This window comes from Crocuta crocuta, unplaced genomic scaffold, assembly GCF_008692635.1.
Source record: "Crocuta crocuta isolate KB4526 unplaced genomic scaffold, BGI_CrCroc_1.0 scaffold211, whole genome shotgun sequence".
NCBI lineage: Eukaryota > Metazoa > Chordata > Mammalia > Carnivora > Hyaenidae > Crocuta > Crocuta crocuta.
Window position 1 is genome coordinate 2,152,795 of NW_027527939.1, and position 15,608 is coordinate 2,168,402.

Sequence of the window (15,608 nt, forward strand, 5' to 3'; positions counted from 1 at the left end):
TCTTTTAGGGATGGGAATTTATCAATGAACAAAATAGACAAAAATCTCCACCTCTGAAGTTTACATTGTTCTGATGAAAGATAGTAAAACTACAAAAAATACAAATAAGTGAATAAATGATATGAAGTAGAACTTCTATGTCTATAGATGAACTGTAATTCTCTGTTTTAATACTTTGAGAACTTGTGAGTGACAGCATAGGCACACTCATAAATAACAATTAGCATGTGCCTGAGGATAATGCGTTAGAATGGAAGTAACAGAAACGGAATCAGTTAGGAGGCCACTGCAGGTAATCCAGGTATAATGTCACAAAGGAGTAAATTAGGGTGCTGGCTGTAGGAATGAAAATAGAGAAAATGTGTGAAGTACATTAAAATGAAGAATTTGTAGGATTCGGCAACTGTGTGAGAACAGGAACAGGCTAAAATCTCAAGAATCTAATTCTTTAATATTAGGGGAAGTCTTATGCCATTATCTGCAAAGGCAAAATGAAATCAGTAAAAGATTGCTTGAAAGAGTGGGTAGTAGTTCTAATGTTTCCCTTTTGAGAAATGATCAGAATATACCAGTGATAAAGTGGACATTGGGAGTTTGACTGGCAGCTATGCGTGAGGAATCAAAGCTAAATATAGAAGACTTAGAACAATTTTCATAGTGATGCTATTTTGAGTGTCACGTGGGAATGAACATGGAGGAGGAGAGTGAAACTCCTTGGAAGTATCTATATTTGAAGATTTGAGACAAATTAGGATTAATGTTAGACAGAATGTGGATGAGATTATGCTGTGAAAGTATTTTTAACCTAGAAGAAAGAGAGGAAAACAAGGCAATCAAGCCGAAAGACAAGAAACAATGTACTATAGAAAGAGCTTAAAGTTGTAGGCATGAAGAAATGAAGAAAGCATGACTAACAATGACCCACTCTGTAAAGATAAAAAGAAGTGAGGACTAGGAGTGTGTCATTTTTTCATGAAATTAAGATATCATTTTTAAGTGACCTTCTAGAATACAATACAATCAACAAATTGAGACACCAAAGAAAGCAAGCTACATGATTCCATTTACATGAAGTTCAAAAACAGGGAAAACTAATCTTCTGGTAAGAATTACAGTGTTAGTCTTAAAGGAAATACTGACTGGGAGGTAATAAAAGGGAAACTTCTGAAGATGCCAAAATGTTCCACATCATGATTTAGGTTGTTATACCACTGTATACATATGTAAACCTTAGTCACATTATATGCTTAAGATTTGTGTGCATCACCACAAATAAGTTAAATCTCAGTTTTTAAAAAGTGAATAAATAAAAGGGAAAGAAGGAAGGGGCAAATGATGAAAGAGAGAAGGAAAGGAAGAAATCTGACCCATACCTGCTTTATTGAACATTAGATACAGCTTCATGTAAAGGCAAGCACAATTCCAGACACCAAAGGAAAGTAAGTCACTAAATTCCCTGGGTTTTTTTGTAATAGTCAGGGTTGTATTTCTGTTATTTGCAATATAAGGAGTCCTAACTAGTATATAAGTTGTGTGAAGGTTTAAGTGTCACTTTGCAATTTGATTTATAATTATAAATCATATAAAGTTTTTAAAGTCATGATAAAAGAAAAGTAAGATATAATTTTGGAATATGTATAATTTATGTAATTAGATATTTTTATAACATTCATATTTTGAATATTCAAATTGTATACCCAGACATTCTAGGTTATTTCATGAATTTGACTGTGTTATAAAGCAAACTTTTAATATGTGGCAGTACCAGAGTTTAAGGATAAATAGAAATAAGGCTGTTAAGTATACTATTAATTTTAAATATATAGCAAAATACATTATTTCATTATCTCCAAAAGATTATATATAAAAGATAGACTTATGTTAATTAACAGTATATATCCACATAATAATTTTTAAAATTTTATATTAATTAAAATAATTAATAAATTAAAAATATAAAACAAAGCATGTAAAATATTATATATGTATGAAAATGTATATATGTCTATATTTATTAATAAAATCATCAAATTAATCTATAAATTTAATATATTACAAAGGGAAATATGCATATGGATTCTGTAGAAGTTCATGAAGCTAATTCTGAAGATCCTCATGAAATTAAAATATATAATAATACGCAAGAAGATACAACAACATGATAATGAGAGAAATTTATTCAAAATATATCAATAGATAAAACTATAATACCTGTATAAATATATATTAGTGTAGAGAATAAAACTAATGCAGCAGAATTAAACATCTAGAAAAATACTAATTTACATGTGGTTCATTATGATATGTATTTATTTCAAATGAAATTACATGAGCTATTCAAGAACAACTTTTGTTATTATTGTTGAAGTTATCTGAGTAGCCATCTATTACACCATTTAAGGGAAAAATATAGATTTTAGGCCTTTTCTTAGTCTATAAAATTATTAGTAAGAATTTTTTGTATGTTTGACTATAACTAAAATTAGAAAGCCTTTGTTTAGCAAGAAAAATAAAACTATAAAGCCACAGAATGATAATCATCTTAAATTTTTAAAAGTATATCTATCCATCAAGAAATATCATAAACAACTTTGAAAGCATGGATAGTCAGTGTGTAAGTGCACGTGCGTGTGTGTGTTTGCATGTATATGAGCTGATTAGGCATCATGAGTATATAAAGATCTTTTACTAATGCTTAAAAACAACAAAGCAAACCCCAAATTAAATGAAAACAAAACAAAGTCTCCTTCATAGAATGATCAAGGAGTTGGAATGACTTAAAAAGGATTAAGAGAGTGTAAAATTGATTATTCATTGATTATTCATTGTTCCATTATATGATTGTGTGTAAAGTTTAGATATTTTTTATTAACTTGTGATAATTTGGGCAATGACATGAATTAGTAAATTGGAGATAAAGAAAATAAAGACTGTGTATAGTCTATACTTTCAAGCTGTTAAATCGGGGAAGTAGGAGAGAGAATAAGGAACTTGAAAAGGAGATTTTAGTACAAGGTATACCTGGGCATATTTGTACTTTAAAACAAAGTTGACAAAAGAAAGGATAAAATGTATGGAAAAGATAGATTCCAGATCAGCCAAATAAACAAAATCAGAAAGAGAAGTGAAGGAGCGGCTGGGTGGCTCAGTCGGTTAAGCGTCCAGCTTTGCTCAGGTCATGATCTCACAGTTCGTGGGTTTGAGCCTCGTGTTGGGATCTGTACTGACAGCTAGCTCAGAGCCTAGAGCCTGCTTCAGATTCTGTGTCTCCCTCTCTTGATCCTCCCCTGCTCACGCTGTTTCTCTCTCTCTCTCTCTCAGAAATAAATAAAACATTAAAATTAAAAAAAAAGAAAGAAAGAGAAGTGAAAACTTAAGAAACAAAGTGTGGGTATGAAAACAAAATATTTTAGGAGTGGTAGGATAAAAGGAGAATCATGGCTAATGCAAACCCAATTTCCAAATCAGTCTCAACATTTAATTAGGAAGTTCTTAACATCAAAACACTTGCTTCCCATATCTTACAGCATTTGTAAAGGAGCATATGAAATAGATCCTTAGCACTATTAAATCAAGTTTTTAACCATATGTTCAAATAAATTTTGGAATTGAAGGCTATTACTCTTATTCTTGGCAGATAAAATGAAATATTATAAAATTGTTCTTAAATCCAGTAGCAAATCTAAATCCTTCAAATATGCTTCAATTTACTACTAATTTATACCTGGGCACTTTAATTAAATGTTCTGTGGAACACAGTGCATGAAATAGAAATATAGTTATTTTCATAGAATAACTTATTTACACTTTTTAAGAATATACAGTTTTAATTATAATTGGATTGTGGGTTATGAGTGATTTTTTTAAAGAAGGCTGTTCATTAAATGATCTTTGGAGACTTAATTATAGAATCACATCTTTAAAATAGTAAGGAAAGGTAATTTGCATTGATTTCTTGAATTAGAAGATTCAGTATACTTCTTTAAGTAACTACCTTTCAAGAATGATGATGAGAAAAATCTGCCAAGCACGCATTTTGGAAGACTCTAAATCAGTCAACAATAACTTCAAAACTAGGCTGATACGGTGAGAGAACAAAATCATGACTCTTTGTGCAGCATAAGCATATTTAAAATACCTGAGTAGTAAAATGTGTAAACAGCCTGGAAAAATATACAAAGAAATGTTTAACATCTGGTGCCAGGAAATCACTAAAGACAGATCAAGGAGACATTCTGAACTTATTTCCTCATATTTCACAAAATAAGTCTTTAAGAGTGATGATACTAAAAAGTATGTGCTTTCAGGGGCACCTGGGTGGCTCAGTCAGTTAAGCGTCTGACTTCGGCTCAGGTCATGATCTCACAGTTCATGGGTTCCAGCCCCAAGTCGGGCTCTGTGCTGACAGGTAGCTCAGAGCCTGGAGCCTGCTTCAGATTCTGTCTCCCTCTCTCTCTGACCCTCCCTCATGTTTATTTCAAATGACTGAAATAAACAAGGAAAGTTACAAATAAAGGAACCTTAATAATGGTGTCAGCTGCTAGGTAGGATTGAATCTAAATGCTGTAAATTTTTATATATGCCCTTTGGATACAGTAAGGATATAAATAAAGAAGAGCCCCTTATCTTGATATTTCTCTATTTCTCAGATTTTTTCCCATTGCTGAGATAGTATGAAACTGTAAACAGGTAGTAATTATATTTTCCTATAAGCAGGAAAAAGAGCAGGGTTGAATTGATCATAGCTCTTGGACAATAAACCAGTTTTGTGGTTTAGGGACATTAAACATCTGCTAGGTGTTTTAATTCATCTATGATACACAGAAACTTAGGAAAGAATCTGCTTTGTCTAACTTGGTTCAGATCTTGGTGACCACCTCAGACCAGCTAGGTATTAGTAAAGACCATAGATTCTGGAGCAAGATTCAGATCTATACATATCATTTATTAAATATGTATGTATAATAGAATGGGTCCTGGCACAGAGTAATAATTCAAGCTGTTATCAATATTCTATGAAAGGAGTGCTCTAGCTATACTGTTTTTGGTCTGTGTCTTGAACTGCTGATTGCATTCATGCCTTTTACTATGTTTTGTTCCATGCAATTCACTTTCTTATTACACGGATCACATTCAAACACGTGTAACTGTTTATGTCCATATATACTTTTTTCCTGAGTTTCAACTTTGATACTTTCTTATAATAATTTAGCCATTCTATTCTGGTACTACATATTTAAACTGTACATTTTACCAGAATGATGAATTTTTGAAGAGTATTTCCATGGAAATCACCCAACTCCAATGAGAATACCTGAACTTGATGGATTCACTAAGTGTCAAATTAAGAAAGAAAAAAGAAAAAAAAATACTCAAATACTTCTTTTCTTTTCCTTTAAGTTTTTTTCCATTTTTTTAAATTTAAATTTTAGTTAACATACAATACAATACTGATTTCAGGAGTAGAATTCAGTGATTCCTCACATACAACACCCAGGGCTCATCAAAAGTGCCCTCCTTAGTATCCACCACCTATCTAGCACATCTCCCACATACCTCCCTCCATCAACCCGTAATTTGTTTGCTATCATTGAGATTCTCTAGGGGCACCTGGGTGACTCAGTTGGTTAAGCCTCTGACTTCAGTTCAGGTCATGATCTCACTGTTTGTGAGTTTGAGCCCTGTGTCAAGCTTTGTGCTGACAGGACAGAGCCTGGAACCTGCTTCAGATTTTATGTCTCCCTCTATCTCTGCTCCTTTCCAGCTTACACTCTGTTTCTCTCTCTCTCAAAAATAAATAAACTTAAAAAAAGTTTTTTAAGAGTCTCTTGTGGTTTGTTTCCCTCTCCTCTCATGCTCCCCACCCTTCTCCGCCTATGTTCATCTCTTTTGTTTCTTAGATTCTACATATGAGTGAAATCATATGGTATTTGTCCTTCTCTGATTGAATTATTTCACTTAGCATAATACATTCTAGCTTCATCCATGTCATTGCTAATGATGAGATTTCAATCTTTTTGGTGGCTGAGTAATATTCCATTGCATGCATATACCACATCTTCTTTATCCATTCATCAGTGATGGACATTTGGTGTCTCTCCATAGTGCAGGTATTGTTGATAATACTGCTACAAACATTGGGGTGCATGTACACCTTCAAATCTGTATTTTTGTATTCTTTGGGTAAATAACTAATAGTGCAATTGCTGGATCATAGACTAGTTCTATTTTCAGTTTCTCGAGGAACCTCCACACTGTTCTCCAGAATGACTGCACCAGTTTACATTCCAGCAATAGTGAAGGGCATTCCCCTTTCTCCACATCCTTGACAACATCTATTGCTTCCTGATTTGTTCATTGTACCCATTCTGACAGTTGTGAAGTGGTATCTCATTGTGGGTTTGATTTGTATTTCCCTGATGATGAGAGATGTTGAGCATCTTTTCATGTCTCTTAGCTATCTGGATGTCTTCTTGGAAAAATGTCTATTCATGTCTTCTGCCCATTTCTTTCATGGGTTATTTCTTTTTGGGGTGTTGAGTTTGAGAAGTACCTTATAAATGTTGAATATTAACCTTTTATCAGATACTTTATTTGTAAATATCTTCACCCATTCTGTAGACTTCCTTTTAGTTTTGTTGATTCTTTCACTATGCAGGTTTTATCTTGATGAAGTCCCAGGAGTTTGTATTTCCTTTTGTTTCCCTTGTCTTCAATCTAGTAAGAAGTTGCTACAGCCAAGGTCAGAGAGGTTGCTCCCTGTGTTCTCCTCTAAGACGTTTATGGTTTCCTGTCTCAATTTTAGGTGTTTCACCCATATTGAATTTATTTTTGTGTCTGGTGTAAGAAAGTGGCCCAGTTTCATTCTTCTGCATGTTGCCATCCAGTTTTCCTAAAATCGTTTGTTGAAGAGATTTTTTTCCATTGGATATTCTTTCCTGCTTTGTCAAAGATGAGTTGACCATATAATTGTGGGTCCATTTCTGGGTTTTCTATTCTGTTCCATTGATCTATGTGTCTGCTTTTGTGCCAATACCATACTGTCTTGATGATCACAGCTTTGTAATAGAGCTCGAATTCAGAACAGTGATGCCTCTGTTTGTTTGTTTGTTTTCTTTTTCAGGATTACTTTGTCTATTTGAGGTCTTTTGTGGTTCCATAAATATTTTAGGATTGTTTCTTCTAGGTCTGCAAAAAATACTTCTGGGATTTTGATTTTGTTTGATTTGATTTTGTTTGTTATCCCAATCCATGAGCATGGAATGCTAATCCATTTCTTTGTGTCCTATTTCATAAGTGTTCTATAGTTTTCAGAGTATAAATCTTTTATCTCTTTACTTAAGTTTATTCTGACATATCTTGTTTTTGGTACAATTGCAAATGAAATCAAGCCCTTGCTTTTTCTGCTGCTTCATTAGTGTATAGAAATGCAACAGATTTCTTCACATTGATTTTATATCTGATGCCTTTGCTGAATTCATGCATTAGTTATAGAAATTTTTCTTTGGTGAAGTCTTTCTGGTTTTCTACAGAGTATCATGTCATCTGCAAATAGTGTAAGCTTGACTTCTTCCTTGCCGGTTTGGATGGCCTTTATTTCTTTCTGTTGTCTGATCACTGGGGCTGAGACTTCCAGTACTATATTAAATAGTAATGGTGAAAATGAATATCATTGTCTTGTTCCTGACCATAGAGGAAAGGTTCTCAATTTTTCCCCATTGAAGATGATACTAGTTGTGGGTCTTTTATTAAAGGCTTTTATGATGTTAAGGTATCCCCACTTTTTTGAGAGTTTTTATCAAGAATGGGGGCTATATTTTGTCAAATTCTTTTCTGCATGTATTGAGAAGCTCATATGGTTCTTGTTTTTTCTTTTATTAATGTGATGAATCACATTGTTTGATTTGCAAATATTGAACCAGCCCTGCAGCCCAGGAGTAAATCCCATTTGATCATGTACATTCTTAGTCTCTACTACGAAGCTATAACCATCAAGACAGTATGGTATTGGCACAAAAACAGACACATAGACCAATGGAATAGAATAGAGAATTCAGAATTGGACCCACAAGTATATGGCCAACTAATCTTTGACAAAGCAGGAAAGAGTATCCAATGGAAAAAAAGACAGTCTCTTTAGCAAATGGTGCTGGGAGAACTGGACAGTAACATGCAGAAGAATGACACTGGACCACTTTCTAACACCATACACAAAAATAAACTCAAAATGAATTAACGGCCTGAAGCTATTTTCAAAATGGAAACTTGGTGCTCTAAGTATTTCTCATTCCCCAGTCCATGGTCCAAAGAGGTTTTCCTCTTGTACTAGTACAATACCACAATTATAGCTCTGTCTTTCTCTACCTTTTGTCTCTCCACAGAAGTGGTTCCCTCCCTTCCATGTCTATGCCATTTTATCTCCCCCAGTTCACATACACACACCTCTGTCCCACCAAGCTGTCTTCCCCCACCTGTGGAGATCTTTCTGTCACTTGCCAGATTGCTTTCCTAGGTGTTCCAAGTTATCTGACCTCAATACACAGAGTAGAATAGTGGTCACCAAATGTTGGGGGTAGGAGGAAATAGGGAATTGCTGTTCAAAGGGTACAGAGTTTCACTTATGCAAGATGAATAAGTTATAGAGATCTGTTGTACAACAATGTGCCTATAGTTAACAGAAGTATATTGTGCACCTAAAAATTTATTAAGAGGGTAGAACTCATGTTAAGTGTTCTTACAACAATAAAAACAAAAGTTTGTGTCTACTTCAAACATATATATTTAGTACTAACCTATGTTTAATCAGATTTATCACTAAAGAATTTGTGAAAACCCTTAACAAATCAAATGATAGGGGACTTATCTGGTATCATTTAGATTTTACTTTTAATTTGTATGGTTAGTAGTTTGTGACCTGCATTTGTCTTATCCTCCTTATCTTCACTGAAAGGCAATTTATTTGTTTCAGGGTACCTGTTACTGAGGCATTATTCTTTGCCAAGTCACTCTTTTTTTTTTAATATTTTTATTTATTTCTAGGAGAGAGAGAGAGAGAGACAGTGTGAGCAGGGGAGGGTCAGAGATAGAGGGAGACACAGACTCTGAAATAGGCTCCAGGCTCTGAGCTGGCAGTCAGCACAGAGCCCGACGCGGGGCTCGAACCCACGAACCGCGATATAATGACCTAAAAGATACCATGGACGCTTAACCGACTAAGCCACCCAGGCGTCCCTGCCAAGTCACACTCTTGAAGTGTACCTTTGTACTGTCTTTATGGAAGTTTTGATTTCTCCAAAATGTTAATTGTGTGCATGGTGTTACTAATCTGTCTCCTGATTATTCAGTCTGTGTTTTATATCCTTGGCAACTATGTTGCCTCTGCTGAAGGCAGCATTCTGCACCCTTCAGCTAATGGAGTAGGCAAGATATTGTGGTAAGAATTGTTGTAGCCTGTGATAAAAATGAATTTGCTTCAAGGTACAGCACTATGCTACCTTCTGTGTATACCACTATGTATTCCCCTGGCAAAGACAGCTTACATCGTTATTGTTTAATTAATCTGTGTTCAATATCATGTATTGTGGATACTTTTCATCTTTATGAATTTGAATCAATTTTATACATATATAAATTGTGAAGATCTATTTCTATAATCAGTCAGATTATACTAGATTTTGCTGCCATCAAAGCAATTCAAAAATCTCAGTGGCTGAAAACAATAGAGTTCTGTTTCTTACTGTATATCACTGTTCTTGAACAAAGGCTCGGTTTTCACCATCCATAACAGCTTTGTGGCCACTACAGGAGAAGGCTGAGAATTGTGCCTTGATCCTTAAGTGCTTTCATCCCTAAGAGACACAGATTGTACTACTGCTTACATTTTACTGGCCCAAACAAGTCACACAGTCACACTTAACTAAAAGAGATCCTGAAGTGCAATCCTCTTGGGTACCCTGAAAGAAGGGAACAGGAAGTATTGGTGAACATCACTAATATCTAATAGAATGCTTAATTGTTCATGTAAGAGAGAAATAAAAAGCATACCATAATTTCAAAACACTGTGTCAGTCTGTTTAAATAGTATGTACTGAGAGAACAGCACTGCAAGTTTAGGTTCAGCCTCTGGAAAATACCACCCTTAAAAATGTTTTATGAAACTCAATTCTCAAGGAAACTTAAGGATTCTAAATGATTTAAAAAGGAGACCACCAAATTTTTAATTAAGGAGAGGTCAGCCATATAAGGACGACTCCTGATACCACAGGCAATAAGCACCATGATCCTTGATGAGGGCAGTCAGAGCAGTGTTTGACTACCAGAAACATAAGTGAGGTTGAAAGCAGTTGATGACATTGGAGACATAAAAATTCCTGCTGTGTCATAGATTTCTCTACTGAAGGAGGAGGGCAATATTCTGACTCTCTCAAAACATTGAATTCTCTGACCAGAGTTCAGGCATTTGATTTTTCCCATAATTGGTGTAGCCTTGGAAAAAAGCAGTGCACTTAAATCATAATCCTTTTTTCTATAATATCAGGCTTCCTTTCGACACTTCACCACCACATATTCTTTTCAGTGAAAGTATTGCTCTCGCATCCTTAATAGGCAAATCTATGATAAATGTACTAAATCTAATTATTCTTAACCAACTCACCTTATAACTATTTCTATTTAGCATTTTTACCCAAACCACTGAATAAGGCTCTTGGGGGGTGGGAGAAACTTATCCAAATAAGCCTATAGACTTTTGCACTGTTTTTTCTCTTTTTAAATATATGTGAACATCATTCTGCTCAGTATTTCAGATAATTGGCGTATAACTCTTCTGTCTTTCTGAGACACTGGTCATGTTTATGATTACTTGGGTTTTAAATTTTACCTATATAAACTTAGTCAAGCTGCAATAGTAAATTCTAGAACATAGTTATACTCATCCCCTATGCTCAAGGGAACAAGTAATGCAGTTGGCAATATCCAAAAGAACCACATATAGGAATGAGTGAGAAGAAGTTTTAAAAAATAAAGGGGCTATTGTTAACAGAAAAAAAAAGTAGGAGTTATATGGTGCATACAAACTATAAATGTTTATTATTATGATTGTTAATATGATAATAATAAGCAGTTTTTTATTTTATTTTATTTTATTTTACTTATTAGTAGTAATGAAAATCTAAAGTAGAATCAACCTTTATGGGAAGAAAGTTTGTAATTTTTATAAACACCTAAGTTTGTTTCTATTCCTTATTTAATATTTCCTTTTAAAAGAATAGCTTGAACCTGGGAGGGACTTCTGAAATGGCCGCATGGTAATCTATATAATTACTGTCTTCAGTCATAACAGTGAAAATAGTGGCCAAAACAAGAAGTCAAAATCAATTTTTCCAAAATTTTGACTATTAAACAAAAGCATCAGAAAATCTAAGGACCCTTTAATATGTAAAAGCTATGAAACCTTATGAAGAGTATTAGTGGATTATGGCTTTTTGATTTGGCCTATTTCAATCCTCCACTTCCCATCTCCATGGAAAGCCAGCATCCTCATAATTATGGAAGTTATGAAAACCATCAACTTTGCATCTATAAGCAGGGGGAGTTTAGGATTAGAGCACCTCAAAAAGTCTCATACCCAGAGGATTGTCACTATTTAACTTATCTTGGAGCTTTATGGAAAATCTCCATGGTCAGTGTGTTACTATAATCTAATCTTTCTTTTGATCTCCTCAGTGAGAATAACCCTAGCCCAGGGCATTTTTTGGAAATAATCAGCAGCAATTGTAAAACATCATCGTTACCTTAGTTTACAACATGAGTTGATACTAACGAGATCCTCATCAAAATTTAAAAGAAAGATATGGGAAACAAAATACTCATAGGGGGTTTGAAAAGCTCTACCATTTCTGGGTATCTAGAAGTTCCCACACATATACAAGTCTTGTACGTGCATTTAAAAAAATGGAGGTAACCCCACTGGGAAGCCCTGGTGGCTTTATTCGTGAATTCTACAAGCTTTTAAAGACTTAATACCAATCCTTTAAAGACTCTTCTAAAAAAATAAGAGAAGGGAATACTTTTCAAGCTATCATATGATCCAATATTAACTTGATACTAAAACCAGAGAGAAAAACAAAGTTGGATACAAACATTCAATATGAATATTGATGCAAATATCTGCAACAAAATACTTGCAAGTCAAATTCAGCAACATATAAAAGTAATTATACACAGTAATCAAGTAGGATTTATCCCAAAAATGCAAGGCAAATTTTACATATGAAAAGTAATCAATGTAATGCACTATGTTTATAAAATAAAAGATAAAAGCTACATCATCATTCAATTGATACTGAGAAAGCACTTGATATACTCCAACACTGTCTCACGATAAAAAAAAAAAAAACACTCAACAAACTAGAAATGGAAGAGACTTTCCTTAACCTGATAAATGACATTTATGAAAATCTCAGCGCTAACATCATAGTTGATGGTAAAGGAATATTTTCTTTCTAAATTCTGGAAGAAGATAAAATTATATGTTATTGTGTTATTCAAAATTATGTTGTAAGTTGTATTTAGGGAAATTAGATAAATAAAATAAATAAAAGACATCCAGATAAGAGTTATCTCTACTTGTAGATGACATCGTTTTTTAATATATCATGACACCAAAAGCATAAATGACAAGTGAAGAAAACTAGATGATTTAGATTTCATGAGAATTAAAAATGTAAGTGCTGCAAATGAAATCATCAAAAAAGTTAAAAGACTACCTACAGAATGGGCAAAAATATTTAGAAACCATATATCTGGTAAGGTACCTGTATCCAGGCTATAGAAGAACTCTTAAAACTCAAAAGTGAAGACAACCCAATTTTTTTAAATAGGCAAAATGTTTGAATAGATTTTCTCTAGAGAAAACATATAAATGATCAATAAGTACATGAAAAGATGCTTACATAATTAGTTAATAGGGAAATGCAAAACAAAACTACTTCATATTCCTTGGGTATCACCCCTATAGCAAGTGATAGGAATTTGGGAAGAAAATGAAATTTTTCTACTTTGCTGATACAAATGTAAAATGGTGCAGCCTCTTTGGGAAACAATTTGTTATTTTTCTCAATATGTTAAAGACACTATATAATTCAACACTACAATTTCTAGGTTTATACACAATAGAAATGAAAATATATGCCCATACAAAAACATGCACAGAAATATTTATGCATTACTGATAATAAATAGCCAAAAAATGGAGTCAAGCCAAATATCCACCAGCTGATGAAGAGAAAAAACAAAAGGAGGTATAGCCATGAAATAGAATATTGGGTAATAAAAAAGGAAAAGTACTGATAAATAGTACAACACTGATAAACCTTGAAAATTTTATGCTAGGTAGAAGAATCCAGTCACAAAAGAACATATATACGGTTTGATTCCATTTATATAGAGCATCCCCCAAAAGCAAATCAATAGAGACAGAAAATAGAATAGTAGATGCCAGAAGTGAGGGTAGGGAATGCCTCCTCAGGGATAGAGTTCCTTTAAAAGGTAATGAAACTATTTCAAGATTAAACAGTGGTGATGGCACAACTCTGTGAATATACTAATATACACTTTAAATGACTGAATGTTATGGTATGTGAAATATCTCAACTATGTTATCATTTGTGATTAAAAAATAGAAATAACATGGCTCTAAAAAAATAAGAAAATAGTTAAGTAAATTTTAGTACATTTAGTAAATTATTGCTTCTCAAAACTGAACATATAATAATCATCTGAATAAACTATGTAAAATGTCCATTAGTGAACCCTTACCCCACAAAATCTGCTCCAGAGGATCCTGTGCAGGTTATCTATAGCCAACACTTGGAGAAATATTTCACTTGATGGACATTAAGCAACCATTAAATTATGCTTATGAAGTATTTGCAATAACTTGAGAAAAGGCTTATGTTTTAATTAATTAAGAAGAGCAGAACATACATTATTTAAATTTTAAACGAAATGGTTGCTTGAAAACGTTTACTTTGGTGGAACACTGGGTGATTTTTTTCTTTGTGTTTTATTTTTCTAAAATACTTGTTTTACAATAAGCACAAATTATTTTTATAATCAGGAAACACAAAATTACCTTTAAAATTGGCATCCCATGCTGAACAAGCTATTTAAAACATGGAAGGTGTGTTTTGTGTGTGTGTGTGTGTGTGTGTGTGTGTGTGTATCTCATGAAGTACCATCATGAATTCTTCCCATTATCTATTTATATATGGAAATTTCCATGTTTCCAAAATACTTTTAAAATATTTTGACAAAATAAAAGTTACCTACTAAATGTAATTTTTACAATATTCCCAAATTTAGAATTTTCTTTGAAGAAAACTGTGGTTGATATATGAATAAATGTATATATTTCAAATTGGAATTTTTAATATATATTACTAGACTTATAATTTGTCATGAATTACATTGAGTACATGTTTCTGAATTCATTGTTTTAATTATTTTGTATGTTCAATCCACTTTTTTTCATTAAATACTATATATTGGATTTTTAAATTGAATTTAAGTAAATCATACTGTATGGAAGATATAGATCACTAAATACTTTCCATACAAATTGAATTAGTTAAATTTGATAACACTGAAAGAATATTCTCTATGCAGATATTCAGAGGTGATGGTGTGGGAGTTGGAAAATGGGGTGTTTACTAAAGGTTACCTAACTAAAAACAGGTTGGTTTATATTACTGTCTTATCAATATTTATATTATACTTAAGGCTTGCTATACACACAAGATGCTTATGCATTTTGAAGCTGACTACATTTTTATTTTAAACCATTTTATGATAAATGCTGTTGGCTGAATTTAATGGGTTCTTGAGAAAAATGTGGTTGTATCTCCAGATTCATAATATCACACTAAACCAGATTTAGAATTTTATTATAGAAAGAATGGAGTCAGGAGTCACATATCTGAGACTTTTTTGAAACAGGACAGAAAAAGCCCAGAAGTAAAATGGTGATGGGAAAAGACAATTCATTTTCCTCTGCCTGCCTGCATTTAAAATAAGGGTATATTTAACCCAGAAAAGAACAGATGGACTGTATTTATAATAGTCAGAGATAAAATGTTGTATTTTCAATTCTTTTATTAATTTATTTCTATTGCTCCCACTGCCAAAAAGTGTACTGTTTCACATAGATGAATTAAATAAAAAGAAAAATGATCCACCATGTATGTAGTATGTGATTTATGGAAAACTATTTATTTCAAGTTTCCTTTGAAGTGTTTTTTAGGTTGGGTTTTACCTAACTGAACTCCACCTCAAGGTAAACATAGTATTAGATTTTTAACGTATTTATAATTTTTGGTATAGTACATTGATTGTTGAAAAGAAGAACCACTAAATGTCACCTCAATAATGTGTTTGGAATAGAACTGCTATATATATCCATCCAATAAACAAGTACAAGGTGGGCAAGATATATGAAGCATAAATCATGATATCCTAAAATTTTGAGCCAGAATGGTTAAGAATAAACAGACTAAATTGTTTTTCTTTGATACATAGGAGATGTTTTCAGATCAAATTAGATTTGTATG